General features: G+C 41.7%; 1 protein-coding gene across 18 annotated transcripts in view; it reads right to left on the bottom strand.

Annotated features, from left to right (window-relative positions):
- Window positions 1-18,058, bottom strand: part of FHOD3 (formin homology 2 domain containing 3) — a 463,300-nt gene that overhangs the window by 120,128 nt on the left and 325,114 nt on the right. The gene's annotated exons all lie outside the window — the stretch shown is intronic.

Here is an 18,058-nt window from a genome sequence, read left to right as displayed (position 1 = left end):
AGCTGGCTGAAATGAAAAGAACACACTCAGTCTGCTAGGAGAGAGGAGAAAGTTCTGAGGTGAGGAAACTCGAATGTGGGTAGAGATATAATAACCCCGCACGGGCCAAGTTTCTCTGTCAAGTTGGCTGGAGGCCACTGCCCTGCACCCCTCAGATGGGATTCAGAGCAGCTCCTGGCCTTGGGCAGGCCTCTGTGGTGGCGGCCTCCTCCACCCAGAATCATGCAGCGAATGCTCTCAGCCATGTCCAGCTCCTGCAGAAAGCATAGAGCCCCCACTTCGCTGCACCCCTCTCAGTTAGAAACGACTGAGGGTCAGACCAATCCAGCACTTACCCCCATGGGGAACACATGGTTTTTACATCCTCTTTCCCGGTAAACGTGGTGCAGGTGACTGATCCACTCCCACTTCAAGGATGGACACGTGGTCCTGGTAGAGTCTACAGTGTCACCCCTGGGATTTCTCCTGGAGCTCTTAGGGATGAGTCACTGTAAGGGCACCCTAAGTGTGTAGCTACTAGTGGAGGAAGCCTGCCTGTGACCGAAAGCAATCCAAGGAGAGTAGAGTTGGGTGAGGGCAAGGGAGGGGGTGGTAATCCCACAACAATTTTAATACTTGGATCCAGAACTTTTGAAGCTCTACCCTCGCCTTTCACTAATGGACGATAATAAATTCTCACTTTCGCTTAAGACAGCTTAATTTGGGTTTTGTCCTGGCAGCTACATGAGTACAGACTTTGATAACTGAATCATTACCTTCCTTCGGGCTCTGAGCCCTGTCAACACCTGACTTGTGTCACTGTCTACATGGAACACCTACCCCACACCCTGTGGACTTCTTGATTCCTTGTGTTCTTGAACTCCAGTGACCTTCACCTTTTTTTCACTTCAGCCCATCACACTCTGGACCTCACCATCACACAGAATCAGTCCACCTTGGAAATCTTTCCAAACATCCTACCTTCCCATCCCTGGCCACAAACCCCCCTCACCCACATCTCTCATTCCTCTCCTCCCACCAGAACTCCACTGCCATCTCCTTGTGTCCATCCCTCTACCTTCTCAACGCTGCCAGCTCCTTCTTGCCCTGAGTACCAATGAATGTACCATTTCCCACCCCAGGCACCATTTTGCCAAGATCTTTAATTTCTTTGCTCCCATTGTCCTTTGCTTGTGTTTTCTCTTTTTACTGGAATATAAAGTATATTCAGAAAAGTACATGAATCACTGAAGTTTCACAAAATAAACACATCCCTATAACCAGGACTCCCTTTGTACTCCCTTCCAATTGCTTCCCTTCCCTATACCTCACTTCAAATAGCAGAGATTAGCCGGGTCTGTTTTTCTTCTGTCTAGAAGAAAGCACACCATGTCCAGCTTCTTTTGTCCACCATAACATTTGTGAGGTTCATCTACATTAGATGCCACTGAAGATCATTCATTCTTGTTGTTATATAATACTCCCTTGTATGAAAAGACCACAATTTAGTTACCCAGTCTACTGTTGATAAACGAGGCACTTCTCAGTTTGGGGTGATTTTGAATAGGGCTATTATGATCATTGTCATACATGTCTCTCATCGAATATGTGTATATCTTACTATGCAGTATGTATCTAGGAATGGCATTTCTGGGTCATATATGCTTGGGTTCATCTTTATTAGAAACCGTTAAGCAATTTTTTAAGATGTACATTCCCATAAGTAGTAGATGAGCATCCTGCCTGTCTCACATCCTTGCCAAGATTTGGTGTTTTTTGTCTATTTTATTTTGGTCACCTAATCTGGCTGTGGTGACATCTCATTGTGGTCTTAGTTTGCTTTCTCTGATGACTCATGAAGCTGGGCACTTTTGTCCTATGGTTAGGTGCCCTCCATTTAGATTACCTCTTTTTGAAGTATAAGTACTTTGCCCATTGTTCAGGTTGTATTTTTCTTTTTGATTTGTAGAAATTCTTTATATAACTTGGGTACAAGTCTCTTGCCATACTTAACATGTTGCAAGAATCTTTTCCCTCTCTGCGGGTTGTCTTTGGATTCACTTTATGGTATCTTTTAATAAATGAAAGTTCTTAATCATAAAAAAGTCCTATTTCTCTTTTTTCTTTGTGAGTTAGTGCCCTTTGTGTCCTGTTTTTACAATATTTTGCCTATACCAGGGTCTTAAAGGCATTCTCTTATGTACCCTTCTCATAGCTTATTACACCTTTCATGTTTATACTTGCAATTCATCCAGAATTGATTTTTGTATACCATGTGAGATAGGTGTTAGACATATTGTTCCCCTATATGGATACACAACTGGCCCAGAATCATTTAGTAAAGAGGTCATTCTTTTCCCTACTTTAATATCATTATTATCATAAATCAGGTAAATACCTATGGGTTATGGAACTTTTTCTTACCAAAGAGGAATTTTCAATGTGTGAATACCTTGCTACCTAACTTACTGTAGTTTTATGGCAGATCTTGACATTGTATAGCGTTAATAAGTCCCTGACCCTTTGCATTTCTATGAGAATTTTTTTTTAGTTTTTAGTTGTTTATTAAGAGAAACTATTCCATAACCAGTGTTCGTGTTTCATAGCTCAGGAACACAGGACAGTCAGTGACAAGCTTCAGTGAAATGCAACCCAAAGAAATTCTTTATATTCTAAATTCACTTTGCACTCTGAAAGATACGAGCTTTCTTCATCTCCTCAAAATCTTTCATGGAATCATAATTTCTTTAGAAATCTACATATGCTTTCTTTCTTGGTTCAGCCACAGCAAACTTATAGAAAGCTGCAACCCCCAGGGATACAGCGAAGGCTCCAACGATATGAAATCGCAGACGCTTGGCCAGAAGGCCTCACATCTGAGGTTTCATCAAAGTGCTTGAAGTCATGGTAGTTATTCTCCTTAACACCTACCTCAAACCTAACGTCCTTCCTAACAGAAATGGACCTCTATGAGAATTTTCAATCAGCCTGTCAATTTCCATAAAAATCATGCTGGACTACTGTTTGGGATTATATTAAATTTATATACAAATTTGCAGAACAACATTCCTTTATACACGACTTCAGAATTGACATCTACACACTGAGTCTTTCAAACCATGGTTATCCCATGGTCTGGGATAATCTTATTTAAATCTAATCTTTTTCCAACCTTCTTTAATATCTCTTAATACTGTGGAAACTTTTCAGTAGAGATTTTACATATCTTTTGTTAAATTTTTTTCTAGGCATAAATTTTGATGCTATGTTACATTTATCAATTTCTAAACTTCATTTTCTATTTGTTTGTGGTGTATTTTTAAAAAAATTTACCTTGGACCTACCAACTTTTCTAAATTTATTAATTGCAATACTTCTTACATTGATTCTTTTAGATTTCCTATGTAGACAATCACATCATCTGTAAGTAATGATTGTTGTTTTTTGCTTTCAAATTCTCATGCCGTCCTTGCCTTATTACACTGGCTACAAACGCAAGTATGATGTTAAATTGAAGTGATGAATTTAAGTATTCCTTTATTTTTCCAAATATCAGGGGAATGTATGAGATTTGCCATAATTTTGTGTGGATATTCTTTACCAGATTAAAGTTTCCTTGTTTGCTAAGAATTTTTATCATAAATGAACGTTGGATTCTGTCAAAGGTTTCTTTTTTTTTCCATTTAAAAAGATAATCTTATGGTTTTCCCCTTTTTCTATTAACAATGAATTACAAAGTCTGCTTTTTTAAAATACTAAACTTGTATTAAACCTTGCATACCCGGAATAAATCCAACTTTGCTGCATTATTCTTTTTATATACAGCTGGGTTCTATTTGTTAATATTTTATCATGAATTTTTTTCCCACATCTTCTGGAAAAATTGATCAGAATTTCTCTTTCTTATAATGCATTTGTCAGGTTTTGGAGTCAAAGTTATGCAAACCTCATAAAGAATCAAAGCAGAGAAGGTGACAACTTTAAGAACAAAGGAAGTAGTGATATATCTGAAAAAGATTAAAGCAGAGTTGGCTGAACTTGATGACTGATCAGATGTAAAGGAAAAAGGGAGAGAGAAACATTGGCAAAACACAATGATTAAATGCCCCTTACCTGGATTGAAGGGTGCCTCTGTCACAAACAAGGAGGTCAGGGGAATGGTGAGGGCAGCATTCCTCCTATAATGCTATCAGACGCAAACCCACATACCTAGTCTGTCCTTCTGAGACTGGGATCGCTTTCACTCACACATCACCCTTTATCAGCCTTGGTCCTTTTTTCCTCCCACCTGCTCCAATAGCAGCCCAGATGAAACTGTTCCTTCAATCTTCAGCCCGATGCTACCACCTTCACTCAGCTTGAGTGGGAATTTGCAGATGCTACTACTTCTGGTCTACCAAGAATGCTGTCTATCCTGACAACCAATGGGCCTCTCTTCTTTAAAACAAAATATGGAGTCTCTCCCTCCAAAATATTTTTATTTTACTGGCTCCCCCAGGAGGTAAAGTCATCAGAAGCAAAGTCTGCTAGAGTTGGAGATGCTCAGAGCCAGGCTGCCTGGGTTGTACTCCAGCTACACCACCTACTGCTGTGTGATCTTGGATCCCCTTGTTCCTCATCCCTACATGTGATACGACAGTAACTACACCTTGTGGGAGGGTTGTATTCATATGTAAAAGCACTTTGAAAAGGCTTGGCACTCGGTAGACAAATCAGTTTGTTTTAGTTATGGGCCATGATTATCAACATCAACACTGCCTTTTGGGCCCCCTTAGGAAATCTCTAATATCTCCCACCAGTGGACATTCAGAACTCTGCTTGATGTCCTAAAAAACAAGACACAGCATTCCATACCACTGACAGACAGCAACACTTCCATTTATAACTTCTGCCTGTGTAAGCTCTTTTTGATCCGTCTCTCTTCTACATAGCTGCCCCACAGATGTCTGAAGATCACAATCCAGACCTACATCCCAAACTGTACTCTCTTTAGGCTAAACATCTTCTGATCCTGCACTAAACTGTCACATGGCTTGTGTGTGCCATAGCTTTACTATCATGAATGGCAAGCCAGGACCAGTGGCAGGCAGCACAATGACCTACCGGGAGGACCCAGTTCCAGGGTGGCCTATGGTCAAGGCACTGGCCTTGCCCTATAATCCAAATGGATGGAGAAAGAGATATTCTCTCATAGAACACAGGACTTTGTATGCTTGATTTTAGTTTCAGCCCATGATGAATTAGTCAAACAGAACCTTGCATGCTGATAATATTTAAGATGAAGAATTAGTTCGGACAATTTTGCTTTTCCCCTAGCTGAATTTTCCCTTAAAGTATAACTTAATTTTGTTTACATTTGTCTAAAAGGAATTCTGGGTCTTTGACCTTTGGCTTTCAAATACGATGAAGGGGTTTTGTTTTTTGACTGATAAGGAGTTACTCCAAGGCACAGATCTACTCTAAATGCAACAGGCACTTTCCTTTTTACCACAAGCAATCGCAGACTGGAGGCCACCCTTTCCATATTAGAAAAGAGACCAAGAGGCCCAATGTCTGACCAATTCTGTGGCATATAGTTTCCTTCAAAGCAAAATTTACTTCCTAAATTTGGGTCTTGGGCTGATGTTACACCTCTTAGGCTTCAAAAGACAAACAAAAAGGAAAATGGATGTTGCTCAACTTTTCAAAAGTACAGAAAAACATTTAAAACAGTGTTAAAGTATATTCTAAGACCAAAATACTATGGATGAGAAAGTCAAACAATGAATTCAAAGAAGGCATTTAAGTACATCTAACAGACACAAACTCAAAAACATTTTTTAGGGGTGCCTGGGTGGCTCAGTGTTTAAGCATCTGTCTTTGGCTCAGGTCATGATCCCAGGGCCCTGGGATCAAGTCCTGCATCAGGCTCCCAGTGGGGAGCCTCTGCCTATGTCTCTGCCTCTCTCTCTCTTTGTCTCTCATGAATAAATAAAATCTTTTAAAAATACACATTTAAAAAAAATAAAAACAAAAGTATAAAATTGGGCAAAATACATGGTCATGGCCAATAAATTTATATGAAGAGATATTTTAACCTATCAATCAGGAAATATAAATCCAAAACACAATGAGATACCATCTTATCTCTACTTGGAAAAACTTAGAAGTCTGGTAACACCAAGTATCAAAGATAATGTAGATCAACTGACTCACATATTGCTGGTAGGAATGTGCATTGGTATAAATACTTTGACAAAACAATTGGTGCTATCTGTAAAGCTAAACACCTGTACCATGACCCAGAAATACCACAGCTAGACGGCCCTGTTACACTTCAGAGCAGTGGTTGTAAACTAGGGTGATTCAGTCCCCCAAGGGACATTTGTCAATGGACATACTTTTAGTTGGCAGAGCTGAGGAGAAGGTGCTATTGTCATCTAGCAGGTAGAGGACAAGGATGCTGTCAAACATCCTTCAATGTACAGGAGAGTCCTCCACAAGAGAATTCAGTCCAAAATGTTAGTAGTGCCAAGGTTGAGAAACCCTCCCTAGAGATACTGAAACACTCATGCACCACGATATGAGTCTAAAAATATTCTCAGCAGCACTCTTTGTAATTGTCAAGAAATGGAAGCAACCCAAATGCTCAGCAACAAGGAAAATGATAAACAGATTGAGGTATATTCCAAGCAGTGAAAATAGATCATGATTGGCTTCACATGACAATATGGATGAACATTAGATATGTAATGTGGAGAAAGCAATTGTAAGAAGGAGCACACAATATTATACACTTTCTAAAAGTTCAAAAAGGCAAAGCTGTGTGAGGGGTTTAGTTATACATATGTGTTTGATAATATTATAAAACTCCATAAAGACAACAGTAAACAATATTTTAGAGTGTTGGTTACCCAGGCACAGAGATGGGAAACATGGAAGCACATGGATAGGTATAAGTTAGGGGAAATGCTCTGGTTGTTTTAGCGAGGCCACAGACTCACTGATTTTTTTTTATGTATCAGTAAATCAATTTTACATAAAAACAAACTAGGAGAGGGCCACACATGGAGCAACAGTGACAATACACCATAAACCAAGGATTATGATTGATCCAAACTTGTACAACTGGGATTTTTACAATAGGTTTTTTCAAGAGCAGTTGTAGGTTCACAGCAAAACTAAGCAGATGATAGAGATTTCCCATAAGTAACAACAGTTTTTTCAAAAGCAAAAAGTTTAACTATGGGACAGGAGCGCTCTCTCCCTTTATCCAACAAATATTTATTGAGCATTTATTTTATGCAAAATTCTGGTTCCTACCCTTTGAGTTTACAGACCTGTGAGAGACCAAGCCAGTAGCTAATTGTACCAGGAAGTATTCAACTGGGGCTGACTGGCCTGGAAAATGAGACTTCCATCCAGTGCTGCTGGAGCAAAACGAAGGTGGCAGGGGAAGAACTGAGCAGAGGACAAGAATGATTTTTGCATAGGACACTGCCTTACTCAAATCTTAGGATTCAATCCAATTTGCCCACCTAAAACTCTAACTTTCTCTACTGTCTCTCCAACTTCATCTCCCACTCTCCCTTCCTGGACCTCCACACCCCCAGTCTTACTGAATCTATTAATCTATCAGCCCAATGTCTGGTGTATTTCAGTTTTGGGGTCCCTCGCAGAAGCCATTTCCCTGCCTGGAGATGCTGCTTCAGCTTATTTCTCCAGTAGACCAGCCCCCATGGTCAGCCAGTAAATATCGGCTGATTGTGGCATTTTTTTTGGCACTGAGGACCTACCATGATGTTCAACATGGAGACACTTGCTAAGGGTGGTTAAGGAACAAGATTGGCAAGAACTGAGATATGGCCTTAGAGACCTCTCCATGTTGCAGATAAGAAAGATGAGGTCCAGGGAGAGCAAAGTTCATACAACCTGCCAGGAAGAACTCTGGTCTCCTGATATCCAGGCTAGTGTCCTTTCTACCAGCCAGCCTTCCAAGAAACCAAAGCAGAATCTCAACTGGTTTTATCACCCTGTCATCACCGAACTGTCCTTCTAAGCAACAGTCTCCTGTAATGTGCTTCTCAATCCTCCTCTTGCACAACACAGACAATCTAATACACAACACACTAGCATAATGAACAGGGCTGCCTACAGCCCCTGGTTATCCCAGACCTGCCTGGTTGCCTTGAACAGATCAGTGTCTTGACATGAGGGTGACACTCGACATAGGTATGACATTTGTGGCAATTAATTGGAATGCGGTCTCAAGGTTCAGACCAAATGCACACATTTTGTATGCTCCACTTAATTCTGTAACATGTACATGACTTATCAAAATTAGATGAAAAAATATGTAAAGAAATGTTTTGTTAAATTTATGACAGAAAAAGTGTCCCCTTGGCTCCGTTTGCAACACTCTGTGTTAACAAATACTTAAACCAGTTCAGATTTAGCTTTGCAGTGACTCACACTTTCTGTTAACTATAAGACTGTTTCTAGGTTACCAAGGGCCAAGATGAGTTTTGAAAATTTCCAATTAGTGATCTTAATCAATTAAGACATATATCTGACCAAGTGAAGCAGTGATTTCATTCAAAAATAGTTTTATTATCCATCAAATAATAAAAAAAAAAAAGTTCCCTTAAAAGATTTTTTGCCAGCCAAGAGAATGAGAAGACATTTAACTGAGCCCAGCTGTTGCTCTGATGTTTCCATGGTGAGAACTCAAAGTTAGGCAGTAAAGTATTTATTGTCCCTGTAGCATGCAAAGTTTAGAAGAATAAAGCACAGGCCGTGGATACCGAATATATCTAAGAACTGGACTACTGGCCAGAAACTTAATGCATAAGCCAGTATTTTGTTATCCTGTTTTAGAATAAAATACTAATGGATCCAATACATTCTTTCTGTTGAAAACATGGAATAGTTTAATATAATGGAATTCCAGTCTATAGAGTATAAACAGCCATAGAAAAAAATACATTAGCTAGGTTGCAGCTAACAGGCATAAAGGTAATTCAGGTGCCAAGCTAATTGTATCAATCCAATGATAACTACAGACAGTAGTGAGACAACTCACTACTTTGAGTGTGCTTTGATTTTGATATAAAAAGACCAATAAAACACTTTATTCTAAGCCATAGATACTAGTAAATTGTGTTAAATGTCCCTTAGAGATCTAGGAGAGAAGTGAAATTAAGATAAAGGGAAACTAGAATTCTCTATGGACTTTTGGAAATGAAAGGGATGCCAAGTCCCAAGCTGAGGTTTCAAGATGGCAGCCTCCAGAGATGAAAACAGCCCTGCCGCATGTCTAGCTTGACTTCTTACTTATCTCACCCACATAATAAAGAAAAACAGCAAGATGGGAGCTTCCAGCTGGAGTGGCCTTTGATAATGGAAGACACAAAATTGTATGGACGTTAAATAAATTCTCCCATTTCTAGAACTTGTGCAACTACTAGCCTAATGAGATGTTTACTGGTCAAGCTTAATTTTAAATGTTTCAAATAATGGCCCCTCTTACACATATTGTCTCCTGTTTTTCACAGATGGGAAGAGAGGTATACTAAAGAGTGAAAAACTTTTAGCTATAAATCAGAGAAACAGGATATGTCCATCTTTGAGAACCAGATACCAAATGCAACCACCATGAGGAAGGCAATGTGTTTTCAGAGTTTGTGTGCAGTAATATCTTTCTAACTCATGACTCAGTTTGCTTCTAGAATTCTAATTGCCCTTTCACATGCTTTAGACTTGAACCCACCAGAGTCAACTCTTAATATGGTAATAAAGTACAGATAATTGACATCTGGAGATAAACCTCAAATCTTACATTTCAGCCAGGGTTTTTCTCAACAACCTCATTTTCTATTTCTACCCCCTCAAGTCATGCCTCCAAATTACCAATAGTAACCACATGGACTTGTGTGGGTAGCATTTGCTTTCTACTTCACTGGCCATCTGCCTGTGAAGATGCCAATGAAAAATGAATTGTGTAAAAAGAAGGTAATAGGAAGAGAATAAAAGAGCAGGAAAGGGCCAGAACTATCTACAAGGACCATCACCAAAGGAACTGGATATGTGCCACCAGTCCATAAGGGGCTCAGCCTGGTCCGAGAGGGCAGTCCTGGGAGATCCAGCAGTGAGGACTACTGATTCTTTCTCCAGTGTGGGCCTCAAATTCTCCATGGCCCATAGCAACCTCCAGCCTAATGATTCCCATCCACGAGATACATAATTTTAAAATGTTAGGGCCGCCTGCACGGCTCAGTTGTTTGAGCATCTGCCTTCAGCTCAGGTCATGATCCCAGAATCCTGGAATTGAGTCCCACCTTGGACTCCCTGCTCTACAGGGATCCTGCTTCTCCCTCTCTTGGTCTTGACCCCCACCCACACCTCTCATTAATAAATAAATAACATCTTTTTTAAAAAATAAGTGAAATGTTAATGCTTAAGTCCTCCCTTCAGAAGCCGTATTCCACCATCTTTTTTATTATTATTATTATTCATGAGAGACAGAGAGAGAGGTACAGACACAGGCAGAGGGAGAAGCAGGCTCCCCCACTGGGAGCCCTATGAGGAATTTGATCCCAGGACCCTGGGACCACGACCTGAGCAAAAGGCAGACACTCAACCACTGAGCCACCCAGGTGCCCCATATTCCACCATCTTGAGGTGTAGTCTGAGCATGCGTGTCATGTTACATGGAACATGTCAGTGTTCCACAGGGTTGAGAACCACTGCCCTAGTCCAAGGTACCAGTGTTTTTCAATAGTTCTGCATCAATAGCTACCACCCAGAGTACCCATGTCCACTTTTCCTCACCTCCAATCTGATCCCCACCAGGCAGACAGGCATCTCTTCAGATTTATGTGGCTAAGTCTTGCATGTCAAATAGCCACCAGACTCCATGCTATGGTTTCCAACCTCCCACATGACTTACCCTGTTGGCGGTGCAACCTTGTCTCACCCCCGTGGCACTTCTGTGTCCCCATCCACACTCTATGACCTTATCTCTTGAGATCCCCTACCAGTTCCCTGGACACATCGAGCCCTTTCCTCTCTTTGCCACTGAGCATGGCAATCCCTCCCTCAGCCCAGGGAGTTCTTCTCATCTTTCAGGATTCAGCCTAAATGCCTGAGGAGATATCTTGGACCACCCCCTCCCACTATCCTTTCTTCTAAAGAACCTTTTAAAAATTCAGATGTAGGGATCCCTGGGTGGCGCAGCGGTTTGGCGCCTGCCTTTGGCCCAGGGCGCGATCCTGGAGACCCGGGATCGAATCCCACATCGGGCTCCCGGTGCATGGAGCCTGCTTCTCCCTCTGCCTGTGTCTCTGCCTCTCTCTCTCTCTCTGTGACTATCATAAATAAATAAAAATTTAAAAAAAATTAAAAATTCAGATGTAATTACAGGCATACATGTGTCCTTCAAAAAAGCATACTACTACTGATAACAATTAAGTTCCCTTTGGTCAGGGATATCCACTGCTACAAATCTGGTGGGTAAATCTCCAGATTAAAAGAATATTTAAACATAGATTATTCTATAATCATTTTATGCAGCAAGTTTTTATACAGCAGCATATAGTCAGAAGGTCAGTACTTCTAGTTTTGGTGCATTTCTTATAACTGCTGGTTGCATTCCATCATATGCTTATTTCACATCCTACTTTAGCTAGCCAGTCCCCGGTTCTTTGCTCCTACATGTGATGTTGTAATGAAATCCCTCCCCCTAGCTTTGCGCCCTTCTGCAAGTTCTCTTCAAGGGTATACCCTCATATCCCAGACTACCTTCTACCACGCAGTCGTTTACTTCCTTTAAAGCCTCCTTCCAAAGCCGCACACATTTCCCTGTTACACTACTTACGCACTCACTGTCTGAGGCTTCATAAGGGTCATTTCCACCATTGTATCCCAGAACCAAGAATGTGGCAGACACAAGAATATAGAAGCTGGATGAATAATGAACGAATGAACATGATCTTGCTTTCCTTTAGCCCGCAAACTAGTGTTTCTGCCACAAACTCAAAGCAGTAATCCTAATATCAAGGCTCATAAAATATCAATATTAAGAAGTCTATCCATGTGAAATCACTCTGAAATAAGACGTTCAATATTGGGGATTTCTCTTCCAGAGGTTTGTTGGCTTGCTCATTTACTTACAGACATGAGCTATCATGATGTGGACCCTAGCCACAGCCATGTTTTTACAGACACAAAGGTACCTCATCTTTGCTTTTTTCCCCATCTCATGATCAAAATTATTTACCTTTCTATTTCAAAGGCAACTTTACAAAGCTTTTCATAGGTGGAAAAAAATGTTTTTCTATATCTTCTAAAGTCCAGTAAGTCAGTATTTGTTTCAGTTTGGAAGTCTGCTGCTGACACACGGTCACTATACTTTCCATCCCATCCAACACCTCTGCGAGATAGATGCCTGCATGCGGCAGGCCCTGACTGGCCACTTCTTCATGGGGGCTTATCACTAGCCATTTTTAATCTTATGTTTATAAAACCAGAACCACACACAGTTGAGAGGAAAAAAAAAAAAAAACAAAAAACCACCAAACCTCTCAGGAATGAAATTATTTCTCTGGGGCAATGTGAATACCATAGCTGAATATTCCTAAAGTGTGATATAATTGTTTCTGAATTCCTCTCTGAGTTCTTGTGTCTTTGGGAAGCATGCTCTATCACGATCATCAAAAGGCATTTAGGCTGTAGATACCTGTCCTAGATGTGCCCAGGCTTCCTTGAATTCTCAAAGGACAAGGCTGGCTTCCCTCTTGGCTGGGTTCCACCTCTCAGGGATCCTTCCAAGGAAAGCAGGGTCTACCGAGGTGGAGATAGGGGCCTGTAGTCACTCATTTATTCTAGTTTTTATTTATTTTTTTTAAGATTTTATTTATTTATTCATGAGAGAGAGAGAGAGAGAGGGAGGGAGAGGGAGAGGCAGGCAGAGACACAGAGAGAGGAGAAGCAGGCTCCATGCAGGGAGCCTGAAAGCCCAATGCAGGACTTGATCCCAGACTCCAGGATCACGTCCCGGGTAGAAGGAAGGCGCCAAACCACTGAGCCACCCAGGGATCCCCTCTAGTTTTTAAATATACTCTGTGTGGGCCATTCTCATCATTCTAAGCACTTAGCCTGGCTTGCTCCTTGAATTCTCACAGGAGCCCTGAGGTAGGTACTATTATTACTCCATTCACAGATGAGGAAGTCCAGCAGAGTGGTTAAGGAGTTTCCCCAGAGTCACACAGCTAGTAAGGATCTGAACCCAAGTAGTGCAACTCTAGCATCCAAGCTCCTAACTACGATGCTATATGCTACCTTTGCTGTTATCATTTCTCTGTGGCAAAACACAGAAACAAAAACAAAACCTCGTCAATATAAGGACTGGAAGAAGCCATTAATCCTTTCTTCTTCCAGATTCTTTCCAGCACATCAATGTCTCTTCTCACTGAATTCAAGTGCACAATGAGTCTACAGCTCTCACCCCTTGCTCATCCCACCAAGGCCCCATCTCACTAGCACAGACTCAGTTAAGAGCACCACCATGAGACATATTTGGACCATGGCTATAGTCCATGTTAATTTTGGTCAGTTTTTGAACCATAAACATTACTTCACTCAGAAATAAATATTTTTTGAACAGGAATATGATGTTTCTGTGATCACGGTCAGCATGCTGACCACATACCGTGAGACAAGAATGCCATCAAGCCAGGTCTCTCTCTTTGGGCTTATCCCCTTCAATCTCCAAAGCCTCGTCTTGCAAAATGCCTCACCAGTCACACCTCTGGCCACTCTTTCTTTTCACCAGGTCAGATTTAGCTTCTTCAATCTACATTTTTTGGGTTTAATTTCCCTGTTCATTCAACCTTTATAAGTGAAGAGTTACCACCGAGCTTCCTCCACAGACTCTTGTCAAGCAAAGGCAATTGCATTCCTCCTTGCATGACTGGACCCAAACAGCTCACTCAGGAATCATTAGAAAGCCTCTGCTCCATTTCCAAAGGCATCCTGGGAATTGCACAAGACAGAGAGAGACAGATGCTCACTCTCCAGAAGGACCACCCACACCCACACGGACTACCAAGGAAAAGCAAGCTCCTCCGGAAAGGGCTTTGAACATTCAGAACATTGGAGGAGAAGGTGCACGTTATAGGAAATGTGGTGTTTGCCCAGGTCAAGGGGAAGCAGGCTTGACACCGAAAGTAAATTCCCAGAGCAAGTCAAAGATTTAATGAGAAACAAGAACCTTTCCTGCTCTTTGAAATGTGCTCACTATGGCTCTCCCCGTAAAGGCTGTCTCTTCTTGAAACATCACACTAGGGCAGGCCACTCTAGCTTGAAAAATATTCACACTTGAAGACGACCGATTTCAAGGTTCATTGACTTGGCAAGTAAGTGAGCTTCTCGGTTCCGGCATTTCACAGGATGAGAATTCTACAGTTTGCTTTCCAGGGCTCTAACTAGTCACTTCTCTGCTCACTTGGTTTCTCCCTGGGTTATGGCATTTAAGCCTAGACTTCAACCATCAACTACCCATACCTGAATTCCAGAAATGTCTCTACAGCTGACCAGGAGAAGCTGTACTTGTGACCCACTGACAGACACACTTAATGCCCAAGGTTTGCAAAGTGTCCTGACAGCCACCCCAGGATGCTGGGCTAGTGGCTGCCTGGGAATCACCCAGACTCCTTTCTCTCACCATCAAATCCAGTCACCGTCCTGTAAATGTGCTGTCTCCTCACCTGCTCCTACTCACCACTCCCCCAGCCACTGCCTGAGTCAGGCCCTCTCCTGGGCTGTCGCCACCAGCTCTCTGCTCCTCCCAGCAGTCTCATTGGGACACAGCCCTGATCATGGGTCACTTCAAATTCACTGGAGGTTCTGTTCAGTTGTAAGGATAAAATTTTGCCGATTTCTTCAGAATCTAGCAAGATCCTCAAATTCAGTTTGGCAAAGCTCCAAACGTATACAAAGGCTAGTCGAATTACTATGTTGTACACATGGAACTAATAGAATAGAATATGTCAGTTAAATTTCAATTTATAAAGAGCAGCAAAGTCCAAACTCCCAAGAAATCTGCAATCTAGTCACAGTGAAATTTTGAGAAACAAGAGATCCTGCCCCAGAAATCAATAGGAGCTCTGCAAAGCCACCTCTTCCTCTGGCTTCAATGCTTCTCTCTTTTCTTGGCCTAGGTCCACCAGTTCCAGGCTCACTCCCCTCTGCCCCCCCAGCACTTTTCCTTCCTGTCCACCCCAAAACATTCAATACTCCATTCAATACTCGGGAAACCAGAAAGGGCCTCTTCGACACTAAATGGTAAACCTGAATCACTGGCTGTATTCTAATCATACCTACCTCACAAGGTCACATCCCTTGTCGGTGAATCCCATTTACAACAAATCATCTGCCATCAGATAAATCTTCCCAGGTAGCCACTTGCAGCCCATGGTACCAGTGGTTGTTAATCTGGCTGTTGTGAAATCCTCTAGCATGTTTATGCCAGTGCATAAATCTTCTCTTCAGCTTTGCATCCGTATTTATTTAACAATTACCTTCTTTAACAGAACAAAACCCAGGAAAGCTCCAGGGCATGGAGTGACTATAATAATAATAACAACGGTGAGCTAAGCACACATTTGTGCTGCCTCTTTAAAATCACCCACCACCCTATTAAAGAGGTAGCATCATCCAGAGTTTACCGGGGAGAAGACTGAGGCCAAGCCTGGCAGGGAAGTGCAGGCTGTGGCTGTGAAGACCTACCCTGTGCTCTCAGCCACCTCAGCTGCTGCTCCTTTACTGCACTTGCCCAAACCTTCCCCCAGAAGCCAGTACTGAGCAAGTCACCAGGTGTAGATCTCACAGGTTAGCACCAATTACACAACACCTACTCATCTCACACGTTTGTCTGCCAATCTGCTCATGGTTAACTGTTTCCAAAAAAAAAAAAAAAAGAGAGAGAGAGAGAGAGAGCTAGGACTAGTCTGCTATTTCTGCTAAAGACCCTGCAGCAACATTCTGGCCAAGAATTCTGTGACCCCTGGCTATGAAGTCCTGTGGACAAGGTGGAAGACAGACCAGAGAGCAATGTACTGCCCTAGCACTCAGCATCCAAACACGCCTCTTCCTGTCAAAATATGGGAACATGAGCTCACCCACCCTGCTAATGTTTCCATAATTAGGCTCCCCTTTGCCCACTGGTTCCTGTGGCTGGTGGAGAGGAGCCAACACCCCTTCCTATTTCTGCAGGAAAATAGACAACAACTCCCTCTCCAATTGCCTCCTTCCAGTTCCCTGCTCTGAGGCTCAGCCCCAAGGCTTGGCTCCCTTTTCCCCCACCACTCACCAGGCCACTAATTGGTACACATTAGGTATGAGCCCCCAAAAGGTGAGGACGGCCTAGCCTCCAGTAGCTATTAACTGTGGCTTCCTCTCAACCAGAGGAATGTCTGCTCTTTATACCTTCCTTCCTTCCTCTATCACCAAGATAATGGCTGCCTAGTTATGATTAACAGGGGAGGCTTGTTCTGATGTTGCTCTGCACATTTTCAGAACTCCTTAGGAACCCTCTGCAGTGCCAATTTTTGAGAAAAACAAGCAAATCAGTGTGGTTATCTCAAGATCAAAATCTAAGTGGCTATAAACAATACAGCTCATTAGGATTTCCAAGTCACAGTAAATATTTGCTCTGAATGATTTTTTGCTTTTTCAACAAATCTGATTCATCCTCAAAAGAGAAAAAGTTGTTACCATTGAATAGGTTCTATAGGTTCAGAGCTTAGTTCCAGGGATGTTTGGTTCTGAACACACGCTCTGGACTAAGATGAACGGGTTCAAACCCAGCTGTGCTGCTTACCATCGGTGAGATCTGGGGCCAACTCTTTTGACGCTTTGTGCCTGAGTTTCCTCATCTGTAAGATGGACGAAGATTCTCCCACTTTCTTCATATAGTTTACAATACATGCAAAACTGCTTAGTACAACGGCAAGCACAAAGTCAGTGCCCCATAAGTGATGGCTCCTGCAATCACTACGTATCTCCTACATAGTGAAGGAAGAAAAGCAAAGCATCTTCCCTGGGCAACATAGAGCCTGGTTAGAAAGAGGATACACTTTCCTGTATAAGCATGTCACCTAAAACAGCCAAGGAAGAGACTAACAAATTGGATACCCTAGCAATATATTTTATGCATTCACCAAGAGTCATCAGAAATGAAAAGATATGTAATAGACAAGGAAAAATATTTGTGACATGGTTGTCAAAAATTATCTATAATGTAGAAAGGACACTCAAAATACATCTGCTTTTGTATCTGAAAATTTCCATATTAAAATAGAGTAGCTGCTCATCAATTAAAATGGACAAACCATTCAGGAGACAGATGGGCCAAGGATATAAACAGGCAGCACTCACGAGAGGAAATTTCAACATCCAAAGAGGCAATTAAAGAAGAACAACCTCAGTAGTAATGCAAAAGTGCAAAGTAAGATGCTGAAGCATCAGATTTCACTCTTCAGAAAACACTCACCTTCTGAACAATTCCTAATACCCCATGCTGGTGATGATGTGAGAAAATGGTCAGTTACTTGCAGAGGGTGGAGGACAGGGAAGTGGTATCACTGTTTTGAAAGCCAACATGGAGATACTAATATTTAAAATGTAAGTGTCCTTTGATCTAGAATCTCCTAAGAATTTCCCCTAAAAGAATGCTAACATATGTGTACAAATACATGTGTGTATGCTTATTCCAGAAAGTTTGGTACAAGAAAAAAAAATTGAAATCAAGCCACAGCAAAATGAATGAAGGCATCTTGTTTTTACAGTACACCCATATAATGGAACACCAAGCAATAACTTGTTTAAATGTACTGACATAAAAATCTGGAAGTGGCGATATAAAAAGATGGCAATGTGTATTTGATAGTTGCTTATTAATCGCCAAGTACCAAGGATATTTATTTCTACAGAATCATAGAAAAAAAAAAGGAGTTGAACAAAATAATGAAAGATAGGGACTCTGGAGGCAGACCACTTGAACTCTAAAACCAGTCCTACCAGTTGTGGGACTCTGGACAGT

Source organism: Canis lupus, chromosome 6 (genome assembly GCF_048164855.1).
Source record: "Canis lupus baileyi chromosome 6, mCanLup2.hap1, whole genome shotgun sequence".
NCBI lineage: Eukaryota > Metazoa > Chordata > Mammalia > Carnivora > Canidae > Canis > Canis lupus.
This window is presented reverse-complemented; position numbering and strand designations above follow the sequence as displayed.